This window comes from Apus apus, chromosome 5 (assembly GCF_020740795.1).
Source record: "Apus apus isolate bApuApu2 chromosome 5, bApuApu2.pri.cur, whole genome shotgun sequence".
NCBI lineage: Eukaryota > Metazoa > Chordata > Aves > Apodiformes > Apodidae > Apus > Apus apus.
In genome coordinates, this window is record NC_067286.1 from 32,796,181 (window position 1) to 32,823,796 (window position 27,616).

At 35.2% G+C, this 27,616-nt stretch overlaps 2 protein-coding genes across 4 annotated transcripts in view; one reads left to right on the top strand and one right to left on the bottom strand.

Annotated features, from left to right (window-relative positions):
• Positions 1-8,434, bottom strand: part of CHRM5 (cholinergic receptor muscarinic 5) — a 45,431-nt gene extending 36,997 nt beyond the window's left edge. The window contains exon 1 of the mRNA XM_051621645.1: positions 7,833-8,434. The gene's annotated coding sequence lies outside the window, so the exon portion shown is untranslated. The remainder of the gene's footprint in view (positions 1-7,832) is intronic.
• AVEN (apoptosis and caspase activation inhibitor) overlaps positions 1-27,616 on the top strand; it is a 91,047-nt gene that overhangs the window by 29,696 nt on the left and 33,735 nt on the right. The gene's annotated exons all lie outside the window — the stretch shown is intronic.

A 27,616-nucleotide genomic window follows, 5' to 3' on the forward strand; every position in this document is an offset into this window, starting at 1 on the left:
GTTTGCATGTTCCCTTTCATCTTACGGTGTCATCTGTCACTTGAGATAGGAGTGGGTGCAAAAAATAACTTCTAAGTGAAGAAACTGACTTTTACCCCAAGTAACAAAATACTTGGGTTTGCTCAAAAATAGGCTGGCTAACACTGCTTGTTCCAGCTGCAAAAAGCAGACTCATTTTGGCTTCCCCTGCTCCCACCCATGAAATACCAGAGAAAAAAAATGTAGCTGTTACCAGTCACATTTGTAAGGTGGCTTCATTTGATGATGTTTTTCTCCTCTAAGTAATTGTATATGTAACTATTAATTACTTTAGTCGTCATGTCAGTCACTATGAAAACATTAATTCTGATGAAAGCATCTGTGATTTTCTCTTCCTTTTGTATATTCCTAGAAGGAACCTAGTGTCTGTCTGGGTTTTCTTTCTTCCATGTCTCTGCTTCTCTTGCTTTTATGAAGTGTTCAGCTTCTTATCCAGCTGTAGAGTTTTTATTAATAAAAATGTAATTAATGTGAAGTTGCTTAATATTTTTGCTTCTGCTCTTGATAATAAGTTAAGATCACTTCCCCTCTTCTGAAGAAATGAGTTTGAAAGACACTTCAGTGATATTATGTATTTGGCCCATCACCAGATATGGATCTAGCTGCCAGATTTGACTGCACGAATGGTGCAAAAGAGTTGGCAGGAACATGAAATAGAACAGCTGGTGAGAAGGGAAAGATCTTGGGAAATTGGGGAAATACTAGGATTGATATTGTTAGTAGTAAGGAAAGAAGCAAGAGCTCCTTTTTTGGTGGTAGTGTGCATATATATTGGATTAAATCCAGATGCCTGCTTCTGATATATGTTAATATATATTTACAGTTAGAATATTGACAGCAAGTAAATTTTCTAAGGCAAATAAAAGACTACGGTCTCCCTTGCTTTAAATTTTCTCTTCTGCAACTACACTTTACTCTGCCCCTTCTTTTACCTTTTTTTCTGTTGTTCATTTCATATTGCCTTATTAAGTATTTGCTTACTCTTATTTTTATATACCCTTTCTATCCTCAAGACAACTTTGTTTCTTGTGTTTAAATATAAGAAAGGAGGAGGAGTGAGATAAAAAAGGGGGGCAGAAATGTCCAAGAAGATCAATCTAGTCACTTAGAAGAAAATTGCCCACAAGTATGAGATGACTACATTAACTTGTAGAAAGATAATCTGAAAGCCTCAGTTTTCATACCTGTAACTTACAAGCACACTTTAGCTTGTCAGAGAAAATTGATCTTTATAAAGATCTCTGTGTAAAGTAACATTTAACTAGAGAAGAAGCATTTTAAAGTCTCCAAAGTGTTTGATTTGGTCATGTTAACTTTGTGTTTATTAAAAAAAAAAAAAAAAAGGCAAAACCACCACCAATAAAACCCTGTAGTGATGATTTGTGTACTTCAAAATACTTTATCTGTATCTGTTAATCTAAACTTTAACAATTTTCTTTTGGCTGTTCATTTATTAATAGTAGCATCCTATAATAGTTTTTGGGGGTTGTCTTTTTGCAAACCTTTCTGCTTCAAAGTATTTTAATATACTACCATTTTCTACTGCTGCAGTGATTATAGGAAACTGAGGAAGTGAGCAATGGAACCCCTTTGGGAAGCAAAATTGGAATATGAATTAAAGACTTGTTTTTACAAACTTGTTTGGTAGAGGGAAAGAGTATTTATGGTCTAAATTTTAGCATCAATTAAAAAAAACCCAACAACCCTGGGAGACATTTTTTTTAGTTTAAAAATCAGCAGAGAGATTTAATATTTTTTACCTCACAATTGCAAATGCTTTATGGTGATGACAGATGCTATCGACATATTTTTTTCTAAGTATCTAGAATAAAATTGTCTGAGCTATACTGTTGAAGCCTGTCAATCTCCCAGACTGGTTGTAAATTGAAATTATTTCATTCAAAAAAAACTAGTGAAATAAGTTTGTTCTGTTACAAAAATAACTCATGAGCAAGCTATACTAAATTGTAAAAAGCTTCTGTAACGCATTTTTCAGAACTGAAGCATTGAACAAGTACACTGAAAATGTAATTTCACGTGACTAGAATTCATTTAATCATAAAAGGAAAGCACAGTAGATTAATCCAGGGAGAATTCAAGGTGTATTTTGCTGACAATGATAGTGTACACCTACGATATCAGTCAGGAAGAGGTGACATCCACATAATGGTATTAGGGATGATTTATCTAATTTACATTACAATAGATAGAAGAATTCTTGAACAGCCTATTAAGGAGAGTATGCATAGATGTTTAAGAAAATGACTTTTTCTAGAGTCTGTTTTTCTGTATACAAGGTCTAAGAGCTTGGCACTGCTAAACTTAAAAATGGTTCCGTTTCCTCTTCTCCTTGCAACAGTGTTTAAAATGTGTATAATTTTAATAGTTAGGTGACACAATATTTGTCATTATTTGCTTTTAGACTTCAGAGGTAAAATACTACCAAAAACTATAATTGAATTACAGTTTCTTTGTTTTTTAACTTGCAACATGTGTGAAATAGCAAACCTGATAAAAAATCAGTTTTGGTAAGGTTTGGGGCAAATCTGAGGAAGTGAAAGTTGCTGTTGTTTCTGTCCTAAAGTCAGATTTCCCTACTGACTTGATGAACAGTGGACCAGGTTCTCTCTGTTAAGTAACTGTACATGGAAGACTAAGCCACACATAGCAAGTAGATTTATAAATTACAAAGCCAAAAAAACAGTTTGTGATTGGGTGAACTTTTCTGGTTACTGGTTGAATTAGGACATGTGTCTTAGTATATCTACCATCAAAAACAATTGTCAATCTTGATGTAAATAATTTCAGTGACAGAGAGTCTTCCCAGAGCTCTGGGAAGGTCATCCCACTGGGCTCTTGGATTTATCCAGTGTGCTTTTACTTTCACTGTTAAAAGTCTACATCTTAATGTTCTTCTAATTCTGCATAGGACTGCAGAGAGTTGCAGGAAAAACATATGAATGACAGATTAAATGCAGTACAAAGGAAGTGATGTATATAGTTTGTGTAGGGGGAAGAAGTCCCCTATCATATTTAAAAACATCTGAAGCGATTGTTATTACTCATTAGTTGAAAGCAAACAAACCCTAGATATTAGGAAAATAATAGAGAACAAATCAGAGAACATGTCACAGTGTCATTATATAAATCAGTGGCACAGGCACATCGTGGAACTTTTTCTGATTTGGATCCCAGAGGCTCCACAAGGAAACGGTAGTACTGAAAAGGTACTGCAAAGGGCAGCAGGACAGCTAACAGTATGGAAAAATTTACACATGAAGCAATCCTGAAGATGGTATGAGTATAGTAGAATATAGGTCTTCAGCCTCAAAGACAAATAATGTCTCTGTCTGTAAAATCATGAAAGGATGGATATGGTGAAGAAATCATTATTGTCTCTTCTAGCACAAGAAGTAGGGAGTCTTGAATAAAGCTGGCTGGCAGAACATTCAAAACAAAGAAGGTATTTTTGTTGTAACTCAGAAATATGGAAGTTTGTCACAGGAAGCTTAAATATTTTGCATGCTAAAAAAACATCTGGAAAAATACTTGGAAGGTTATCTTATAAATAAGACATCATCTCTGGCTCAAGAAATCCCTGAACTACAAATAGCTAGAGGAAGAGTCCCTGTGTGTGTGCCCTGTTCTCAGACTTCCCTAGACTTACGCAGTTTGGCACTGTTGTGCAGAATTTGAGGCTGTGTGGTGCCTCTTATTCAATCTGGTGTGACCTTTCCCAAGTGATGTGCTTCAGTCCTCCCTGTTTGTAATCTCCAGAATCAATAATATTTTCAGTGCTGCTCAATGGAACCAACTATACAAATGGCTATTTTAATGTCTCATAATTGCAGGAATATTGAAGACCAAAAAATGTCTGTCTTAAACGCTGAAAAAAATGTTTTCAAATGGAATGAACTGGGTAAATGTAGGCCAAATTGACGTGTGCTCAACATCAATTCTGGAAAAAAAGAATGGAAAACCTGAAGCTGTAGGCCTTCAGGTTTTGAGTTACCAGGAGCACATATTTACCTTTGTTGTAAGAAAGCTTCCTTCTATGTCAATGCTGCTTTGCTGTATCAGACCCCTTCACAAAGCAGTTTATATCTGTCAAAAATGTATATAATTTCTCATACTTTTAAGTCAGATTTTGTGTTGACAGAGGGCTGAAAGTCTGTTGCTGTGCATTCTTTCCTGTAGCTATAAGCTGGTTTTGCCTGGCCTGGCTCTACCTGTTTATTCCATGGCAGAAGGATGAGAAAAAAAACTAACATTGGTCAATTTAACTTTCTGGAAGTTGTCTCTTTACATTTGGTTGGAAATACCAGATAATATTACCTGTATGTATTTACAGTGCAAATGGTCCTGAAGTGTTTTAGTGCCTTTTTTCTTGTTGCAATAACTCTTGGAGGTGGGGAATAGTTAATGAAAGGCCTTGAGAGAGATTCAAATAGCTGAGGTTAATTTTCTGTTCATCTGTTATTCAAGGGGAGACACATTGAGCCTGTGATTTTTAACTATAGGAGGAGAAGTTCTGGATTTCACTTCTCGCTTTCTCTTAGGTTATGTAAGTTATATCTCCTAACAAAAAAGATGGAAATGGAGAATTATCTCATGTTTTACCTGTAACATAATAGTCTTGAGTAGACATGGAAGTGAATGCAGAAGAAAGGCCTACAGGTTAGGAAAATGTGTACCTCTAAGTCCATGTTGCTACTTGTTGATTTCTCATAGCTGATGGTTACCCAGAAGGGGCAGTTTGAACTTTTGGTCTGTTTCATTCATATCATTTCTAAAAGGCTTATCAAACCATGCTACACCACTTTGATGTTAGTTACCTGCTGAATTAGTTTGGAATTTGTATTTACCATGTGTGCCATTTTGCTGAGCAGATGTACTCTCCTTAGGCAATTGACTGTAGTAATTTTGTGATGTGGTTTACTCATTTCACATATACAAGCAACTTAATACAGAGAAGAAATGAAAAGATATCCTTGTCGGATGCTTAGTGATCCTTGAACAACCGATTATGATAAAGGTGGAAAATAAATATTGACTCACTGGTTTCATGTGAGGTGATTTTACATAATTACTCATATTTGGAAAACATTCTGTGATATATTTATGATTGCACAGAGATTTATGTTTTGGAACTTGATAATAAACTGTTATGTTAATGCATCTGAATTATTTGAAGTGGAGGAATAATGCACTTAAAAATAACATGTTAGTAACTTAAATTTAAATTCTTAATGACTACATCTGAAAATAATAAAGATATGCCTTTTATTTTAAAAATATTACACACTTGTATTCAGTCTTTTAAAAAATATTAGTTGTATCCAGTTATCTTTCCACTTGTTCTTAGCCCTCTCATATTTTCAAGAGAGCTTAAAAAGTCTTAACTGCAACTCTCAGTTTAGAGGTTTTTGAAATATTAATTTTTAAGTAAGCTTTCTGGGAGCTTCATCGAATAATAACCTAATTTTTCTTAAATAGGCATGTTGGCTAGCTGTTATGTTTGTGGTTTTGGGTGGGGTTTTTTTGTTTTTGTGGGTTTTTTTTAAGCCATGATAAAGTAGAGGAAAAAATCTCTCACATAATGTCCAAGTTAAGAAAACTTTTCCAGCAGTAACTTGAATTGCAGTTGTTATTTTTCTCTCTCTTCTACTTCCAACTCTGAACCAGATTCAACAGATACAAAGCTGTCTTCTGAAATCAGCTGACAAAAGCTGTACTACATCTGCTGCTTGTTAATGGTGTTACTGAGTTGTAGTCGGTTTTGGTAGTTCAAGTTACAGAAATCTTGAACTGGTGCCATTGATACATACAGCCATATTGGTATGTTTTGTTTTTATTGTACAGCTCCTACTTCTTAACTGGTGATTTTTTTTCCTGATATGTTAGATGAGAGATAAAGTGTCTTTGGATGTTTGTGGATAGGAGCTTTGAGGAGGCAGGAAGAATACTTACTGGATTGATGTAGTATTTGAAGTAAGGCATAGGAAAAAAAGATTGAGAGATGTTTGATCAAGAAGTAATTAAGAGAGCAGCTGGAGCTACTTAGAAAACTATAGAAACTGGGGAAATGTAGAGAGTGCAGGAACCCGTCAGCAATAAAATGGCAGAGTGATAGGAATTTTTGCTGGTGCACCTTTGAAGTTCTCATCCAATACAGCAAGTGGGACAGTGGTAACAGGTTAGAATAGTAGAAACTTATTTGCTTGTATTAATCATAAGACTTAAGTGTAAATGTTTAGAGAATATGAAGTTTTTTTCCACTTTGCCTGGGCAGTAAAGAGTGGGGTCTTGTGGGAAGAATTTCAAATATACCAGGTATTCTACAGTAATATGCATGAGATGAGCCCTATCCTGCCGAAGTTGTTTCACATATCTTTCATCATCATCATAGTCAAGTAATTTGATTTGAAAGGGACCTTATTTTGGGATTGTGTTGTAGACTGTTTATGTGACACAAAGCTCAGGATAGTATCAACTTCTGGTTTTTAGTCTCATGGTATTCTAGCAGTCTTTGTCTTCTAGCACTTGGTAGAATTAATAAACCCCTTGTGAATAAGTGAGAAGTTCAGCAGAGGTGTTTGTGAATGGCAAATTGATCTTTAGCAAGAGAGAGATTATTTTGGTAAGTTAGCAAAACAAAAAAACAAACAAAAAAACAAGCAGGAAAAGGATTGATGGATACATTAAATAAGCCAGACATGCTAAATAGAATTGAGGGAAGTGCTAAAGAGAGAAGTAGAGGAAAAACATTTGAAACAATGCTGAAAAAAGAAGTATCACATGTTAGTAAATAGAAAAAAATGGTTTGGAAGCAGTAAAACACAGTAGGAGCAAAAATGCAGGTTTTCAAAGCTAATATGACATAGAAAATTGACCAATGTGATACTATAAAAAGGTTTGTTAAATGGTATATGGCTATTTATGCTTTCTCAGTTTCAAGGGGTGTGGGGCTTTTTTTTTTGTGTGTGTGTGAACACAGGTATCTCTCAATGACTTGTAAGTGTAGGTTTTTGACTAACAGATACTGTGTTTGGTTTTCAAGCCTTGTGTTAGATGTTAGAATCTCATTCTAGAACGTTTTGCATGATATTTTCATGTAGAATTCACATCTGTGTGGCTTATGTAGCGGATGCTTCAAATGAGTGAAATATCTGATGTGACCTGTACCTTTTTTTTTGATAGTCTTACTGGGGCACTGATGTTCAGTCTTCTTACTCAAACTGTACATAGTACCTTGGGCTGTATTAATATAGTGCTATAGTTTACCTTTTGTAAGTAACTAATCAACACTTCTAGCTTTATTTAATATCCTTTTATATAAACAAAGATTCATTATCCTATAATAAAAGATACTCTTATACATTTACAGCTGTGGTGCAAAATGTTGTTTGCTTTGCCAAATTAAATAGATAATGAAGTATAGTGAATGTTTTTCAGAAGCCTGGCTTTTTATTAATTGTTTTTTTTTCTTATACAGCCATGCATGGAAATATGTATTAAAATATCTTGAAGGAATTAAATCTTAGGAAATATTTCACTTTAGTATAAGTCAAAATAGAAAGCATTTAATAGTTTTCTTTTTAATAACCTAAATATCAAAAGAGAGCTGTTACTTGAGCAGTATAGGAAATCTAAGAACATCAAATATTTGTATTAGAAGGATTTAAACTTAAGTATCAGTATAAAGACATATAAATTCATTGAATTATTGTCCATACATTAAAGTATATATTGATGTGGTAAACAATAAAAGCAGTATATGAAATAAAACTTACCTAGGAGATACTTGACTGAAGCTTTATCTGTGCTCTGTCAGGATATACTGAGACTCACTCAGCAGATAGGAAGCTTTTTTCTATTTGAAATGCATTGTGCACTCACGTCTTGTGATTTCTTTTTCCACAGCGTCTTGTTGTTCACTGCTGCTTCGTCTTGTGGTATTGGTTGTTTCCAGTTTATTTCCAGGTGTCTCCAATACCCAATTTCTTCCAGATTCAGCATTTTTGTTTATTTTGCCCTGATCAGGTAACAGAAAAAAACCTGTGAACTTTGCATTTCCCCCCCCACACACACACAAAAAGGAAAAAAAATACACAACAAAGGCAAATGCACTGACCCCAGTTAACTGAAGTATTCAGTACCCATTTAAAAATCATTTAAAGATTTAGTATCCAGTGAATTCCATTCCATCTGTTTTCTGTAGATATTCCAACACTGAAAAGTTATTTCCCCACACGTTTTGGTAGCATCCACATTTTAGATGTTTGTAGGAAACATTCAGGATCAGTAGACATCAGCTCTTAACTTTTAACCCATGCAACATGAACATATGAAGGATGATGAAGGTTTGCCTCTCAGCTCATCATGCTTCTGTCAGACACAGATGTGAAAAGCTGCTTTAGGACAGAGGGAGGAAAAAATCTCAACGGGTGTAGTGTTTTGTCATCTCTCAGGACAGTGAGCATGCACGGCATCAATGAGTAGCAGATATGAGCTATTCAAACCAGTCACTGAACTGACAGGATGACGCGTTCATACATAATAGACCCATTAATTATTTCTTCTGATGGACAGCAGCGTCTGCTAGTAGAAAAAAGCAGCAGATGATAATACTAGGTTTGATAGGTGTTCTCTGTTTGAACAGCTTGTCATCAAGAAAAGAATCCAGGAAAAAGCTGCTGTTTTGGGATATGATCAGGTAAAATGGACCAGAGTTGTTTTGATGTGATAGATGTCGTGTAGGGTTAAAAACTCTTTTCAAGTGAAGGTCTATTTGTAGCTGTTTTTTTATCAAAAAGATATTCCAAAACATTTGCTTTAAAAATTATGATTTGTGTTTTGCTTCATGTAGCTTTTCATTAAGGGAGTTTGGCTGTAGTCTTGTGTTTTTTCAGTTATAACATAGTGTGCAGATTAAACCTACACATTGATTTTTTTTTTTTTTTTATATGTGTGTGTGGGTTTGTTTTTTTTTTTTTCCTTCCCCTGGGAAAAGGAGCCTCAACATTTTTAGAAGTGTTTTTCAAAGGACTGTGTGGATAAAGAGGATGTCCAAACTCATTACACACTTTGTATCAAACAAAGGCTTTCTGACTCACAAATCCGTTTCTACCTAATTTAGAAATTGTAATTGTCTGATTGAATGTTAATTAACTGCTCTCTTGAGATTAATATGTAGGGAATAATATATATTGAAAATTTCATTATAATGTTGCATAAATTGTTCATAAATTTGTCCTAAAATATGGTGGCTTAAAGTTTCATTCACTATACTGACATTGTTGGGGCAACGTTTGCTGATTGTGGGGAAAAAAATGCAACATTTGGAACTTTTCCTTAGAATATAGTTTCATTTTTTCCTCCTTGGAACCTTATTTATTGTAACTGGGGTTTTTTGTTTGTTTGTTGTTTTGGTGGGGGTTTTTTGACAAGAAAATGTTTAGAATTGATTGATTTTATTTGCCTTATGTACTTTGAAGGTAAAGGAAAAAGAGGCAAAATTATGAGAGAAAGAATATAGAATATTTACTTTAGGACTGGAGTGAAAGGTGAACCACACCAAAAAGATGGGGGGAGAAGGAACTACTTCTACAGGTTTGTATTTGTTTACTATGAGAACCCTCTATCATTACTTGCCCTAGTCTTGTTTCATTGAAACAGCAAAGTTATCTTAATTTTCCTTGTTATGAAATGATGGAGAGCATCTGGATAAAGCTTTTTTTTTGTTTACCCAATCAATATTGATGAGCACAGTTATGCTTTTATATCACATCAAATAACTTTTGGAATACCTTTGGCCTTTAGCAGCTTGCATCCTATCTAGCTCCAGACCAAATCCAAGCCTAGTAGCATATGATGGCTGTAACTTTAAATCTAAGTTGTCAATCTTGTCTCTTTAAATAAGGAGTTGAGTTGCCAAGGATACAATGGGTACATGATGTAAAGTCCATGCTGAAAGCACTGGAATGAGGCAGATTTTCTGAAAGAATATTAACACTTTCTGTCTCATGGTTTCTGTTCTCAGGCATACAATTTGTATCTGGAGTTGGTAGCCCAAACTGAAAGTGTCCTAAAATTATCAGGATATTTCATAAGGATGCTGATTCTTATGAAACCCTTATAAGTAATTGTAATCTGACAAGACACAATCTTTGGGTAGAAATAAGATAACTTTATACAGTTTATTCTTAGATAATCTGTCAGAGGCAAGGAATAAACACTAGTCCCAGTCTGCTTCCCCTGTGTAAATCTGCAAACAATGCACTCAAATATCTACTCTGTGATTATCCCCCAAAAAGTCCTGAAGTGCAAAATAATGGTGTCTTTTTTTAATAACACATATGTTTGCAAAAGCACACATGGAATCATAGAATTATTTTGTCTGGAAAAGATCTTTAAGATAATAAAGCCCAACTGTTAACCTAGCACATTGCCAAGTCCCTGTGTTCCATATCTACAAGTCCTTTAAATATCTCCAGGAATGGTGACTCAACTTCTTCCCTGGGTAGGCTGTTCCAGTGCTGGACAACCCTTTTGATGAAGAAATTTTTCCCGATATCCAGTCTAAACCCCTGGCACAATTTGAGGCCATCCCATCTTGTTCTGTCATTTATTACTTGGGAGAAGAGACCAACACTCACCTTGCTACAACCTCCTTTCAGGTAGTTGTAGAAAGAGATATGGTCTCCTCTCAGCCTCTTTTTCTCCAGACTAAACAACTCCAGTTCCCTCATCTGCTCCTTATAGGACTTGTACTCTAGACCCTTTACCAGCTTTGTCCCCCCTTTTGGACATGCTCCAGCACCTTGATGTCTGTGTTGAGGGTCCTGAAACTGAACACAGCATGAAAGGTCCAGCCTCACCAGTGCTAAATACAGGGCGACAATCACTTCCCAATTCCTGTTGGCCACACTATTTCTGATCCAAGCCAGGATGCTCTTGGCCAACTTGGCCACCTGAGCACACTGCTGGCTCACATTCAGCTGGCTGTTGACCAACACTCCCAGGACCTTTTCCTCTGGGCAGCTTTCCAGCCACTCTTCCCCAGGCCTGTAGCATTGCAGGGGGTTGTTGTGGCCCAAGTGGAGGACCCAGCACTGAGACTTGTTGAACCTTGTAGAATTTGCCTCGGCCCATTGATCCAGCCTGTCCAGATCCCTCTGCAGAGCCTTTCTACCCTCAAGCAGATCAACATTCCTGCCCAGCTTGGTGCCATCTACAAACTTATGGAGGGTGCACTCAGTCCCCTCATCCAGATCATTAGTAAAGAGGCTAAAGAGAACTGGTACCAGCACTGAGCCCTGGGGAACACCATTTGTGATTGTTCACCAACTGGATTTAACTCTATTCACCACAACTCTTTGGGCTCAGCCATCCAGCCAGTTTTTTACCCAGCAAATCGTACACTCATCCAAGCTAGAAGCAGCCATTTTCTCCAAGGGAATGCTGTGGGAAACTGTGTTGAAGGCTTTACTGAAGTCCAGGTAGACAACATCCACAGCCTTTACCTCATCCACTGAGTTGGTCACCTTGTCACAGAAGGAAAACAGGTTAATCAAGCAGGACCATAAACCCATGCTAACTGGGCCTGATCACCTGGTCAAACTGAACAGGCTTCTAGTTCCCTGGATCCACCTTCCAGCCCTTCTTGTAGATGGGTGTCACATTTGCCCACCTCTGGTCAACTGGGACCTCCCCTGTTAGCCAGAACTGCCGATAAATGATGGGAAGTGGCTTGGTGAGCACTTCCAACAGCTCTCTCAGTACCCTTGGGTAGATCCCATCCAGCCCCACACGCTCATGTGTGTCTGAGCAGTGTAGCAGGTCACAAACCACTTCTCCTTCAATTTCAGGGGCTCCATTCTGCTCCTTGTTCTTCAAGATCAGGGGGCTGGGTACCTGGAGAATAACTGTTCCTACTGCTTAAGGCTGAGGCAAAGAAGGCATCAAGTATCTCAGCCTCTTCCTCATTCTTTGCCATTATGTCTCCTCCTGCATCCAATAAAGGATTGAGATTCTCCTTAGCCCTCATTTTGTTGCTAATGTATTTATAGAAACGCTTTTTCCTGTCTTTTATGTCAGTAGCCAGATTCAATTCTAGTTGGGCTTTGGCCTTTCTCATTTTCTCCCTGCATAGCCTAACAACATCCTTATAGTCTCCCTGAGCTGCTTTTCTCTTCTTCCAAAGGTCATAAACTTTTTTTTTTTCTTTTTTTCTCCTGAGTTCCAACCAAAGCTCTCTGTTCAGCCAGGTTGGTCCTCTTCCCTGCCAGTTTGTTTTTTCACAAGGACACGGTCTGCTCCTGTGCCTTCAAGAATTCCTTCTTGAAGGACGCCCAGTCTTCCTGAACTCTTTTGCCCTTTGGAACTGCCTCCCCAGGGACTCTGTCAACCAGTCTCCTAAACCAGCCAAAATCTGCCCTCTGTAAGTCCAGGGTAGCAGTTCTACTGACCCTCCTCTTTATTTATCCAATAATTGAAAACTCTAGATAATTTTGTCATTGCTATGTTCAAGATGGCCTCCAACCATCTCGTCATGTACAAGTCCTTCACTGCTCACAAGCTACAGGTCGAGAAAGGCGCCTTCCCTATTTGAGTCCCTCACCAGCTGTGTCAGGAAGTTATCTTCCACACACTCCATGAACTTCTGTGACTGCTCCCTCTCCACTGTGTTGTATTTCCAGCAGACATCTAGTAAGTCCCCCATGAGAATAAGGGCATGGTGTTCTGAAAATCTTTTTTGGTTGGGAACCTGCAACAGGCGTAAGCCACATATATAGGCTCCATAATTAAAGGGGATAGATAATATCTCCGGTGGAGAATGTTGCTGGTATCTCTGAAGTAGCAACTATATACTCTGTAGGGCCTCTACTCTATCTTTTGTCTGGGTGTCTACTATGTGACAGTCAGAGCTGTAGTATGTGATTAATTCTTGTAGAGTTGAGTTATCTTGCACTCACAGAATAGCATGATGAGGGATTCCATGTCCAAAAATAACATCAGTCCTCATGAAGTTCTCAGACCTCTAAACTAGGAGTAAGAATTGACAGAGGACTAGCTACATCCTCTGCTTAATTTCATTTGGTTCACAAACATGTTATTCTGCATTACTTTCTGATAGCAGAAAAATTAATTTGGAGTGCAGAAAAAGTCCTGTACTTCTCAGACAGATTTCTGTTTTAGTTACCTTTTTTTTTTTTTTTTTGAGTGGTGTTACACATGTTCATGTTATAGCCAAATACCTCAAAATAACTACTATTTAGCTTTGGTTAATAGTGCATTGAAACTCTGCACCTGAGAAAATCAGATCTAGGGTGAATAATACACTTAAGAGTTTTAAGAAGATTGCGTTTTAGAAGTTGCATAAGAAGTGAGCACAAAGGTCAGCTTTCTTTAAAAACATTGTATGTTTTAAAACCATCAACATTTGAGGTGAAAGCTCCCTGAAATTTCATTGCAATCTCAGTGAGATTTTATCTTTACAGTAAGCAGATAGCTTTGCAAATAGTATTAAAATATGTACTACTTATCTGTTAGACTGTTCATGATTAATAATTAGGGTTTCTTCAGGTCTAAAAGGCCAGTTGTTACCTGTATTGTGTGAAAGTCATTTGTCAAATATATCAGGAAAAACATTTTTCTGATGAAAGTGAGTGATCTGGAAGGTCTTATCTCGAGGAAGTGTTTCTACGAATTAAAAACGTGTATGGTAACCACTACTGTTAGTACTGCAAATAAATGTTAAAAAAATGTTAAAAGAAGATGTAGTGTTAGAGAATACTTCTAAACATTTTCCTTTTTGAGGCTTCTAACAAGTGTTTATCATTTATCTAATTGCCATGCACATGGAAAATCCCATCTTTACCTTTTTTCCAAATGTTGTCATTCAGCTTTTATAGATTATATGATTACCTGTTTTGAGCAACTTGATACCTGTAGCAGTTGCTTTACAGAGAAAAGTAGTGTATTTATCAGAATTTTTAAATTGCTGAAGAGCTAATGTTCTGAAGAAAATGTCATCGTTATTGCTGCTTCTTTTGTTGCTTGCAAGTAGTTCTTGCTTTTGTGAACAAAATTATTTTCCTACTTACTCTTCAGGCTTAGTCTTTTTTTGCCTTTTTTTTTTTTTTTTTTTTTGGAGGGGCAGGGTTTTGTTGTGACCTCAATCAATAATTATTTGTTATTGCAGATTGAATAATTCTGTTTTGTCAGTGGAATATGAGATTATCTTCCAGCTAAATTAAATTCATCTGCAAAACTGTAATTTGCAGTGATCGATACAGAATACATAGTACATTTCTGCAAAAAAAATAATCAATAAATGTCTATATAAATGAGAAGTCTCCAAAGTTTTAAAATTTTGCAATCAATCTGATAATTAACACTGAGTAATTTTTGACTGAAACTTAAAAACCTGACACCCTGAATCTTAAACTTATTTTTAATTTAACAGGAATATCTGCTAGCTCTCAGTGAAAATAGATACTTCTGTGTTTTTTAAAATGAGACTGTTCCTCGTAAAATGGGTCTTCTGTGTAGTCTGAAAACTGGATTAGAACAACAAATCCAAAAGAGAAATGGATTGAGATAATTTAGAAGGAAACAAGTTTTTTGATACCTAGAAAATGAGTGAGTATAACTACTTAGCACAACTCTTAACATGTCAGACATCTGAGGGCTTTTATATTTCCTAACTTTTAATTATGGCAGTCAAGTTTAGACTTGAGACAAAGTTGGTTTAATATGAAATCCTTTGAGATTGTTTTCCACTTTTCTAATGGAAGTGTTGCTATTAGATATATTTGGACAGAATACTTGTATAAAAATGTGTAATAATGATGACAGAGTAGTATTTCTAGGACTGTTGGTTTCTACTAACATTTTGTTGAAAATTTTATTCACTGAAATTTTACTAGAAGAATACCTACAATTAAACTATAAAATGTTATTTTTAGAAAGCTAGTGTACTGGCACAGGTTTTCATTATGTTTTATAAATTACACTTCGTGCATTTGTGTGTATTAAAATGTGACTGCCTTGCTGTCTTTTTTTTTCCATTACTTTAATATTGGAAACAACTGAAGATTTCTGCTTCTGTTTAGAGAGTATAAGTAATTACTGTTTCTTAAATATATTTGCTTCAATTATATTTTTAATGACATTTTAATTAATGGATCAGTTTGTGAGTGTGCTGTCTGATTTAGTCAAATTACAGCAGGGTGCTGTTAATAAACTACGCAGAATGGTAACAAATTATGAAACTGTATTGATGATTGAACAAGTTTGCATAATTATGGTTTGTGAATGTGATGTCTGATTAAGATGTAGACAGCAGATGGTGTCCAGATATCTTTTAACTGACTGTTTTTGTAGATTATTAATATGTCCATGCACCAGATATATTACGACCTTGAATTAATTTTTAATTTCTACTAATGTGGAACCTCTACCTCCTCACCTGTGTTAAATGGAAGTTTTTCAGTTAATTTTTTTGTTGTAAAGGTAAAGATTGATAACACTGTGACCACAAACTTCAGAACTAGAGTTTGTGGGGAGTGGTGTCAAAGTTCTGCTTATGCGCATTCTTCCTCTTTCTCTCCCAACTTGATCATTCTAGTTGCCATAACAACTTCATAATAGCGGTGCATTTGCTGCTGTAGTTAAGGTTGTGTCAGCACTTCCATTATAAGCTGCTGTTTTCAGGAATTTGTAATTTATCCCCAGGCTTAAAAATGACATACAGTAAGCCTATGAAATTTGTTTTAATGTGTGATACCAACTTTTTGAAAGCTGCTGTTTTCTAATCTCTGATGGCAAGTCTAAAATACTGCATTCTCTCAAGTGATTTTTCTTTCTTTTTTTGCTGAGAAGTAACAGAGTATTTTTGCTCTAAGACTAATTTTAACTGGTTTCCATCTGTCAGAGGTATGAGAATCAACATGTTCTTTTGCTCTACTACAGTGCTCCATCACGCCTGTATCAAGTTAGACCCATCTGTTACTGTTAGTTAAAAGTTTAGTGTGAATGTGGTGCTCTTCTGGGAAGTCAGAAAAATATAAACATTTAAATAAGATAATTTCATATCTCGTTAAGAAATAAGCATTTGACATCTTTGATACTTTTATAAGTATTTTTATGGTAAATAAATACTAGCTGTATTAGATGGCAGATTACTTTTGACATGCAAAGAGGAGTCTATGAACAGAAGCTAGTACTGAAAAAAGTCAGTTATTCACTGTAGATGCAGTTTCTGTTGTAGAATTTTAGCAAGAAATTGTGCATAACTTCAGTGCAACTTTCTGAAATCTGGAGATTGTTTAACGTGGAAAAAGCATCTAAGCAGTTACATAACTTGCCCAAGATCATCTCCGAGTTCCACTACAAGCTTGATAAAGGAATTGTTCAAGGACTTTTCTGCACTCAAATAGATTTTAGTGGTTTTTTGAACGCATTAGTTTCAGGCAAATTTACAAGGCTCAACAAAGCTTGCTGCCATGAATAATTAAGGATTGTATACTTCTGAGAATTTTTGAGGGTTTTGTTTGCTTTTTATTTTAACCTATGTTATTGCCAAATGTGCTGCAAGGTACTTGCCCTTAAAGCAAAATAATATCTTCTTACTGTAGGAGACCAGACTACGACAGTACTTCATACAATTTTATAAACTACTTAGTATTATCACTACTCATAAATTAGGTGTAAACAAACTATCTTTAGCTTTTTAATCCCATGTTGTTTTTATTTTACTTTAAATTAAATACATAATTTCCATAAAATTACTTAAATGTGAAGCATTTTCTTTCTTTGGTTCATCTATGGAACTGTGTCACTGTAATAACATCTAATAGCAGGTATTTAGACATTTGTTTGTATCATTTCAGTTGATTGATGTTTGAAAAACTTCAGCAACAACAGGAAACTTAGACTTATTTCTTTTGATTTTAATGTCCATAGTAAGTGTATCCATTTCAAAGGCTCATCTCTGAGATGTCCTTCTTCTGAGTAAATATCCAAAGTGAATCCTAGCTTAATATTAACTCGGTACTTTTCTTCATAGTACAGTTTAGATGAGAGGGAATGTTAAAAGGAATAGTTTGATATTTCAGGCTATGGGTAAACTATGCTCTGTCTGTATTTATCTTGAAATTTGTAATGCTACTCTATGGAGCTATTAAATTTACACTAGTTAAAAGGGTTTGATAGAAGTTCTCTACCAAGATCTCTCTCTTCTGTGAATGAAAATTGGGATAAAATATGAGGGCTGATGTCAGTTGCATTATAGAACATATATAAAATGTATAAAACTAATAGAGCAAATGAAATCTGGGTAGTTGGGTTAAGTTGTTCCAGAAGTTCTTTATTATTATTTTTTTTTTTTCGAAGGTACGTGCTACGTTGATCTTTAATGTATTAGAGATTAGGTAGTGGAAGTATGCCGTATTTATGAAGGAAGAATTAATGAAATTACAGAAATCAGGGTTTTTTTGTAAAGCCCGTGTTTTGCAAATTGTAAAAAATGCCTAGGTACAGCTTGTTTCCAGAAAGCAATCAGTTCTAGATCCCTTCTCTTCTCACTTCATGTCCTGTACAATTTTGAAAACAGTTCCCTTCAAAAATACCACGATTGCTAAATTACTGAGATTAAAATAACTTCCTAGACATTCACCAATGCAAAAATGCATTTCTTTTCTTTCTAATAGATAAATATTAATTTCACTGAAATTAGATTGATCAGCCTTCAGTTGAGCTTAATTTCAAATTTTGTTGCATTTAAGCCTTATCTGAAAGGTTATTAGTTTCCTGCTTCTTTTTTTTTCTTTCTTTTTCTTTTTTTTTTTTTTTTCCTAGAGTACACAGTGTTCTCTGTGAGCCAAGTGTGTAGGTCTGAGCTAGCAGAAGGTCACACATCTGAAAAGCACATACCTAGAATTCAGGTGGTTTTATGCAATCAATTAATAAATTAATATTTTTTAAATAATTGGAATTTTAGTTTACTCTTGCTAATTATGTATATTACTGCCCAGTCTACTAAGTAAAACACATTTATAAACACTTATGACAGATTCCACATTGTAACTCTAATAATGAACTGTTTTAAAATTATTTTAGAATTTAGAGAAAGATTGTATTTTGGTACCAGATGTATCTTTATGATTTTAGGGATGCTATATTTGCAGGAACTAAGGGAAGGTGGGGAAAAAAAGCTTATAAAAGGGTATTGTTTACAGCATAGGCCTTCAAGTAAGCTTCAGCAATAAGCAGGAGGGCAAACTAACCTGTATATAATATATTACCTATCTTTTTACATGCTGGATGTTTAATTATGCTTGTTTATGATTCTTTGGATTGCATTTGAAAAAGTTTGTCAGCAAAGATGTCCTACTCACCACTTGGTGAGTAATGTTGGGGTAACAGAAACAACATTTTCAAACATCTGTTTGGTCATGCAACTGCAGTTTTGTTGCTGAAACTACAGATCAAAAAGTGTTTCTTATGCGTTTAGCTGTTGATTAGCGGCCAGTGCTCCTTTCTGCATCTGCACTGGGAATGTACAGTAGACAAGGTCTGATAACTTTAAATAATTATCTACTTACTTAATGAGTATTTGAGTGTAATTCTCTTCCATTTCCTTTCAATTGGGGAATTATGAAAATACTAGGCTTTGGTTTTTAATTTTTTTTTTTTTTTTTTTTTTTTTGCGTGACCCAATGTCTGAATGCATTTGTTAGTTGGATTAGGAATATCAGGCTCTATGCCTTATTTCAGCCTTATTTTTAAGAAATCTTTGTATTTTCTTTCAATAACATGAGTCAAGACTCAGAGGGGAGTAAAAGACTCATGCTTCCGTTACTCATCATATGATCTCCTGCCACACTGCAAGCATCCTGCACACTGGCAGCAAAAGACTGCTACCTCAGAACCCTTCTGTCAGCCCACATATGAAGTGTATTTGGCTAGGTAATGAAAGATTTGCAGAATAAAGAGGCAGGGACATGAAGAGCTGGATGGGAGGCAATCAAGCTGTGCAGAAGCACAGAGAAAGTCTCAGGCCACATCTTGCAGTTGCAGTACCTGTAGGACAGGGACATGCATCTTACATGAGCTGATACAGAAGTATGCTGCATCATCACTGAACTGGTTTGCCCATTCCCATTGTTCTGCCTAAAGCATGAACCTTCTACATTTGATTCTAGGATGCTTCAGAAAGCCTGGCTTGTTGATTGCCACTTTCAAAAGATCCAAACATTACAATTCAAAACTTGCAAAATAATACATGTGTTCAGTTAAAATGTCTCTGACAGAGATGTGACCAATTGTGTGATAAGGAGAAACAGGAAGTTAAGCTGTGATCCTGCTCACCTGAGCCTTTGAGTACCTTTGGAATTGTCAGGCTTTGAATCCTGCTAGGTATTTAAATGGAGAAAGATTCCATGAAGCTCTACCCTCTGGTGGAATTGGCTGTGTGCAGGTGTCAGTTTTGTTTTTCTGTCCTTGGTCTCTCCAAAAGGTCTGTTTGACCTGCCTTTTCAGGATAGTTCCTCTTCCTAGTAATTCATCTTGTACAATTTGAATTAATGTTTTTGGGGTAACTAGCCAAGAGGCCTTCACCCTGCCCCAAAGAGAGTGGAATGGGAAGGATATCACAATATCATAAAGCACAGTTTAACAGAGAGACACAAAAATAAGAAATTAAAACTTGGAATATAGAAGTTGACTGTTATCTGCATGCTTCAGCTTTTATTTGGCTGGTCCAGGAAATGTGAAAAAATCGCCTTCTAGAAATGGAACCTATGAAACAGCTGCATGCTCTTTCAGTACCTTTAGGAACAGATCAGAGGAACGAGGGCAATTTAACACACTTTATCAATCAGTGAGACACCAAGAATATTTTTAGACTATTTTGTATATTAGTTGAGACAATTAAAATATATTTGTGTGCTTTTTTTTTTTTAATTATAATATTCATTGAATCTATGGAGAGTTATTCATGCTCCAGAGACCTCCCTCTCCATCATTAACTCTCCTGTTATCTCAGTAACAAAACCTGCAAAAAAAATCTTAAATATACAAAAAGAAATTAAATATATTATAGCTGACAGCATTTTTCTGCCTAAGTGGAAAAAGGTGCTTTTTGTTTAACTAATTAAAGATGACATTAACCTCCAATAACTTAAGAGATGTTGCTGTCTGTAGAAACACCTTGGTGAACAACCTCAGCTTTGAAGCTAGTTCAAATGAGAATGGCTGAGTACAAAATATATCTTCTGTTATAAAGCATGGTTTCTTTTGATCTGGTGATGATGAATGTTCTGTTCGTATAATAAGAGAATATAGTTGTATAATTGAAATGAGAGTAATTAAAAATGTATGTTGAGCATGTTGAGTTAAACATTTGATTTCCTATGTGTGTTCCAAGTCACTTTCATCTTCTATGCAGACCATGCTGGTAGGACAACTTCAACATTTATCACAACATTTTAAGTTAATAAATAAGATATAAACTCAAAAATGTTAAATTAAACCTCAATTAAAAAATAGAAACAAAATATGGCCATTTGGAAATCCTTTGTTGGATGCTCTTGGAGTAAACAAGCACTGCCTTTGGTGAGAATGATGTTCAGAAAAATTACATTGAAGTAATCAAATATAGAAGGCTTATCTCAGGTAAGCCTTAATTTTAAATTGGTGATAGTAACTTTGAAATAATATTTTAAAATCTGAAATAAGGATTTCTCATAGATTTCATAATTTATACTTGAATTTGTACTCATGTAAGAACTGTAACCTTTAGTGGACGTGAGAGCTGCTTCTTTAGTGAATAACGATGAATGATAATATGTTTTTATGGAATATAAAGAGGAAATGTATTGAAAGCTGAAACTAAATGTTAGCTTTAAGCTCTTGTCTTGAAGCTGTTTGAGTTAAAAAAAAAAATTAAACAAATTAAGATTTTAATCAAGTCCTATTTTATGGCACTAAAAAAACCTCTGGATAGAGGCAGAGGTTCAGCTGGCTTGCTGCTGGGAATTCTGTGAATATGACAGTTGCCCTGATAGTGATTTTTAATTTGTTTATTTGCCTATTTATTTTTATGATCATATTCTTTAATAGTAATGCAATAGTGCAAATAGTGATGCGACTAAGTTTTTTTAGATGAAGTTAATTTATACTTTTTGTTAATAGAAATAAGAAAGTAAGTAATAGAAAGCTGTAATATTAAACATTTCTTCTACAAGTATGAAAGACCAAATTCTTTCCTGGTGTGACTGGTTCCATTTTAACAGCAGTAATGCCCATCTGCTTCTCAGGGTTTCTTGGCAACTTCAGTGCACTAGAAGTTATAAATGCTTCAAATGATACTGCAAGTTGTCTAATTTTGGTTTACTGAAGCCCCTATTGGAACACACTGTTCTAACAAACTGTAACTAGCTATAATATGTATTTATTTTTTGTGTGTGTTTGGTGCTGAGTTTTCTCAACATTTATGATTAAATATTAAGTCTCTTACTTAGAAACTTTGGCACTCAACACAGAAAAATAGCCTATTGAAGAATACGTGTATTAAATTGTAAAACATTATTTCATTGGGGTTGTGTCATTAAAAATGGGATGTATTAATTTATTGACCAGGTAAACATTTTAATTCTGTTTATCATAGGGAAAAAATCAGACGATAGGAGGGGTTTTTCCATAATTGTGTTGATCTTCTCATTTTTGCAGTATTGATCTAGAACTGTCATTTTAGTGGAAAATCCAGGAAAATAAATGAGAAAGTGCAGACTGGAGAAAAAGAGAAAAATAAAAGGGACGCTTTTTTTTAAAAAAAACAACACAACCTATTACAGAAATGTTGAATTTCGCATGGTAAAAAGAGATTACTCAGTAGTTTCTAAACCATGTATATATGGTTTTGGTACTTCTGGTAGGAGTAGAAGAAAGGAGATGATCCTAGTGTCATGAAGGAAAAGAATAAGAGTCTGCTTTGGCAAAAAAAGCAGAGCAGAAGCATGCAACTGATCTAGTATAAGAGTAATTAAAGATGCCATTCTTTTCTAAATATCTCTGCTACTAGTTGTGCCGTAGGTTTTTGAACGAATATGAGCAAAGAAAATAAGGAAGGAATTGTTCAGCTGTTGAGCAGAGAGTAAAGTTCTCAGCAAGGTGAAAGCAGGAAAATGGAAGCTTTGAACCTCTGAGCCCTCTGACCAGTTAACTAACATATTTGACAGCAGTTGGAAGTGGGGTTTATTAGAGAATTCTGGAAAGGTCAGATTCAAAAGTCCTCTTAAGTTGAAGTACTAGGGAGGAGACAGTATCCTTCTTCTTTTGTTTTACTTTGCCCTAAGCAGCTATTTGTGACCACTCATGGAGGTCAGGTACTGTGTGATGATCCATCAGTCGAAACAAGTACAACCATTCTTGTGTTGTAACGGAAAACAAGGTCAAATTGGGGGATTTGACCTTTGCACTTTTGACGATAGAAGCTGCACGGCTGTTATAGCATCATGGGATAATTCAGGTTGGTAGTGTCATTAGGAGGTCACTAGTCCAGTGTCTTGAACAAGGTAATGTCAGCTGTAGTCAGATGCAGTTTCTCAGAGCTTTATCAAATAGGAATCTCAAAGGCTGGCAAGGGCACAACCTGCTCCACTGCCTGACTCACTATTCCTTATATCCAGTCTGAACCTCTGGTTTCGGTTTATCCCTGTGTTTCTTGTCCTTTCCCCAGGCAGTCTGGCCTCATCATCTTGATGACCTACTGAAGGTCCTGGCAGGCTGCTGCTAGGTCCCCCACAAAGCCATCTACTGTGCAGGATGAAATGCCTGGTTCCCTCTGCCTCCTCTTGCCTCCCTTGCTCCTCACAGGCAAGTGCTCCAGCCCCCAACCATCTCAGTAGCTCTCTGCTGAACTTGCTGCAGTTTATCAGTGCCTGTACTGAGGGCCTAAAACTGAGTGCAATATTCTTGGTGTGATCCAACAAGTTCTGAGCAACCTGGACACATCTTCACTGTGTTAGACCAACAGTAGGGTAGCAAGTACATTGCAATGAGGTAGGTTTTAGGTTAAACATGAAAAAAGAATTTCTCTTGTGAGAACAGCAAAATATTTTGAGTAAAATCTCTAAAGACACTGGGGAGTGTCTGTCAAAGAAGATCTATAACAAATTAGAAGAACATCTTCCAGGAATATTGTAGGAATAGGTGAGCCAGCTTGGAAAGGAAAAAGGTCTAGATGATCAAATGAAGCCTGTCCCAAGTCCTGTGATTTCACAGTAGTCTGAACAGGAACACAAGACCTCCACATTTTCTTTCTAAATATTAGTTGTTTAAGATAACATTGTATGAAAGAATGGTGTATATATGAATGAACATAAGCCTACATACCATGAGCTGTGTAGAAATTAAAACAGAGGCAAATATATGGGTATGTGTCACCATTTGTCTTCTGCATTCCATTTCAATGTGTGTATCTTAAACCGATGAACTATTAAAGTTTGATCCTCCTGCAAGGCTTTTTAGCAGTACTCTTATGTTTCCCACAGGAAATTATTTGGTTTCCATCTTTTCTTTGATTACTGTTAAACTGTTCTTATCTATTGTTCATTGATTATATATAAAGTATTAACATATCACTGACAGCTGGAAGAAGAAACAGCAGATGCCACTGGCAGTCCTAGGAATTGCCTTTTGTATTTCTTCGCTGTTTCTCTTCATGATTTGCCTTTTAAAGATTTATTTCAGAATGAGATTGGTTATATTGTCATCTTATTAAATCTTCTTTTAGTTAATAACCTGTAATGCAGTGAGCATGATTTAAATTGTACACATGATTATAATAAAGAGTACAAATATCGTAGTAAGCAAATAAAATTAAATTAGATGTTGGGCTTAGAGAGGACTGTGTAATTAGTATATTTAAAGTTTTTATTACAAAGCAATAAATAAACTTTATTAGAAATATTTTTAAAAAATTAGGAGCACTCCCTCTTGTAATTTGTGTCCATTTAAGTGATAGACTAAATTATTTAGCACCAATACTTGTATCAAAAATAGAAATTAATTATGCTAAGTAGGAGTGACACTCCAACATGGTGTTTGTATCTAAGGAAGCAGAAATCAGCCCTGGAAAAGATTTCTCTTCCCCTCGCAACCCCAACCGAAACCCAGGTCAAAATATATCTGTCACATGAGTATATGTATTCTGGTGTGTTTGGCATGTACATGTTAGGTGTAGTGAGGACCAAGCTTGCAACTGCTATCACTGCTTCACCAACATACGTGCATTAATGGTTGTGTTTAGGTAAACATTAGATAGCAATATAAACCCAATAAAAATCACTAATAAATGTATTTAACATATAATTCCTTCCTCTGGTCCCCAAATTAATAATTCAAGTTAATCAATACAAGATTTTTTTCCTCAGAGTCTTGAGAATCATTTCTAGACATTGCTTCTGTTCTACTTGTGTATTCAGAAACACTTTACTATGAGTGTATCTGAAAACCTTCTTATTTGCTGTTTTTCTGTTTAGAAGGGACAAATTAATAAAAAATATAATTTCTGCTTTTGGGAATTTAATAAACTTCTGTACTTTGCCCTAGATCTTCAGTACTTTAAGATGAAAGATATAAGTCTATGCTGTGTGGGGGAATAATTGTCTTTGCATGAATAATGTTGCTGAAGATGTATTCTATATAGTTATGGTTGTTTAATATTACATACATATTTTATATACATACATGCTAATGTATGTATATAATATTAAACCAACATAACTATATGGAATACATCTGCCTAAGTGTTCCGTTGATGTTACAGAAAATGTGAATAATTCACTACTGATACTAATATAGAATCCTATTAAAATACAAAACCAAGCTTGTAGAATGCATCCTGAACTTTTTCCTGTTTGTGCATCTATAAATGTAGAAGTTAGACATATAACTTATTTTATTAGTATTAAATGTGGATTTAAGGGAGCTAATATGCTGTGAGATTAATTTGATCAAAACCTGTAGTGAAGTAAAATGAAAAAAATTAAAGGGGAAATTACTTCGTTCTTCTGCTTTATGCTGCTTTCTGATCCTTTCCTCTTCCAACTGATATCTATAGCTGTGTATAAATGAGAGACTTAGGACTGTAAATATGCTTTTTCTCTCTGATATGTTCCTTGCTGGTTGCTTGGTTACCAGTACTTTGCCACACATATATGCAAGATACTGATGCTTCTGTCTTCACACTCTGAGCTTTAATGAGAAGATATGTGATCAAAATTCATGTTTTTTATTTCTCTGCACCTAGCTATTAAGGGTTAAACTGCTTTTTGACCTAGAAGATTTAAAAGCAATTATGCATAATTTATTGAGTTAATGTGGAAGAATAGGCTGTTCCACTATGTATGTATGTCTTTCAGGTGTGGGCTGGTTTTTTTTTAAATATAAAAAATCTGAGAAAACCTTAGAGATCACGGCTTTTGCATATCATCACTTCTAGTATTTGAGCTTTTTTAATGGTTCACACAAACAAAAAAGAGATTGGGGATGGTGAAAGAGCAAATCTGGAAGAAAGTCTTAACATATAATTTATAATATATACATTTTAAATATAAATACAAAAATATTTTTTCACACTTGGACAGTCAAAAGAGAATTCCATCCCTCCTGGTTTTAATCTCACACAGTATTGTAATTTCAGGGTAGTGCCTTTTCTATTTGTAGATTTCTCCTGACTTAGGTACAAAAAATACTCTTGCAAATAATTTAATGAAGTTGTTACAGGTTTTGCAGAGTGTTTTTTGGCAAAGTTATAGACATTAAGTTTTATCAATTGGACTATGTATCCATGTTTTCTTTCCTTTCTAAAATGTGTATGTGTTAATTTGTGTTTGGGCCTACATACAGCCAGAACAGACAAATAATTATCTCCCTTAATGTTATTATATTGCGCCCTCCCTCTCCTGTTTTTATTTCTGTGTCTTTGTTCTGAAATGTCATTAAACATATTAGGGAAAGTGGTGCTATCTTCCAAAATAGGAATAGTTTATTCATGTTTCTTCTTGTTTGAAAAGGTATTTTCACATTCAGTGAAACCCATGCAAGACAGCTAGACGCTGCATTACTTTCCTCATTAGGAAATTTTGTTGGTGTGATGGTTCACACCCAGGAGGTGTACATTCATGTGAGACTAATTTTCCATGTGCTGGGGCCTTCAAAAGCTATGATGAGAGCTACACTGAGATTTTCTGCTTTTAGGGATCTCTATCCTTTGTAAAGATTTAGCTATGGTTTAGGAACTGTCCTTATGTGGCTTATGCATCACTTTCATTTCACCTGTAGCCATTACTTGCAATGAAAGAACGGAACGACTTACTGTAAACTGTCATCACGGCCTTTCTCAGTTCCTTTCCTCTAACTTATCCACAGTAAGTATATTGTTAGTGTCAGGATTACTACAGAATGACATATAGTGTTTCAGGTATCTCTATCATATCTGTTGCCATGGTACCTCGGAGCTTTATAGCTTTCAACTAGGTGGATTAAGGGGTTAAAGAAGGCATGTTAATATAGGTTACTTTTATTTATTTCTTTAATGCCTGGTTTTATTTCCCCCCCCATATTTTGCATTGGTAAGCCATGGAAGTAGGAAACTGAATTAATGGATTAACATTGAATAATGAACACGAGCATAGTTATGTCATCCCCCCTCACCTACTGCCTCACCCTGCTTGCCAGTTGAAGGTATGTTAATAGAATGATTATAACTTTAGAAATCCAGTCTTGTAAAAACAACCTGGCATTGAATTGTACTTTATTAAAATTCTGTTTGTGTACATCTTAATATTGGTTGCCATTTTATAACTTCATGAATGTTAACTGATGCACATTACAAATCTGCCATTTTACAGTAATTTTTGTAGTGAGTAGGGCTTGGAGTGTCATCTATTGGAAGAGTAATGCCATAGTGTTGTTTTCCAAAATAGATGTTCACTAATGGAAAATATATTCAGATAAGACTGTGTATTTAACTCTTTAGAGGACAAACTCCATAATAACTTTTAAAAGGCAGTATCAAAGTGTATTTTGGTATAAAGGAGAAAGTAATAGATCTTAATATTCCAACCTATTTTGACAAGTCCTTGAGTATTAGTAAACCTCTTATAAAAGTGTATAAAATCTATTAATGTTTTATTTCCCTTATATGATTAAATTATGTACATTTGCATAGATATATGTAAAAAATACTTAAAACTTGAGCTACTTGCCAAGTTGTTAGATCTGTGATTTTTTTCAAAGTATAAACTTTAAAAGCTCCTTCATTTCAGTTATCTTCTTTTGAAGGTTTTAATGCAGATGTGCTTATGACATGGCTTTCAAAAATTATTCCCATCTTGAGACATTAAAAAAACCTGAGAACTTACTGTTCTTTTCCAAATTCCATTTTAAAGGTGTGCTCCCCCTCATCTTTCATCAACTAAATACTTAGATATGCTGAACTAATGGCAGTATAAAAGTGAATGCAAGAAAAACAACTTTTCAGACTCTCAAAATATCTTCTTAA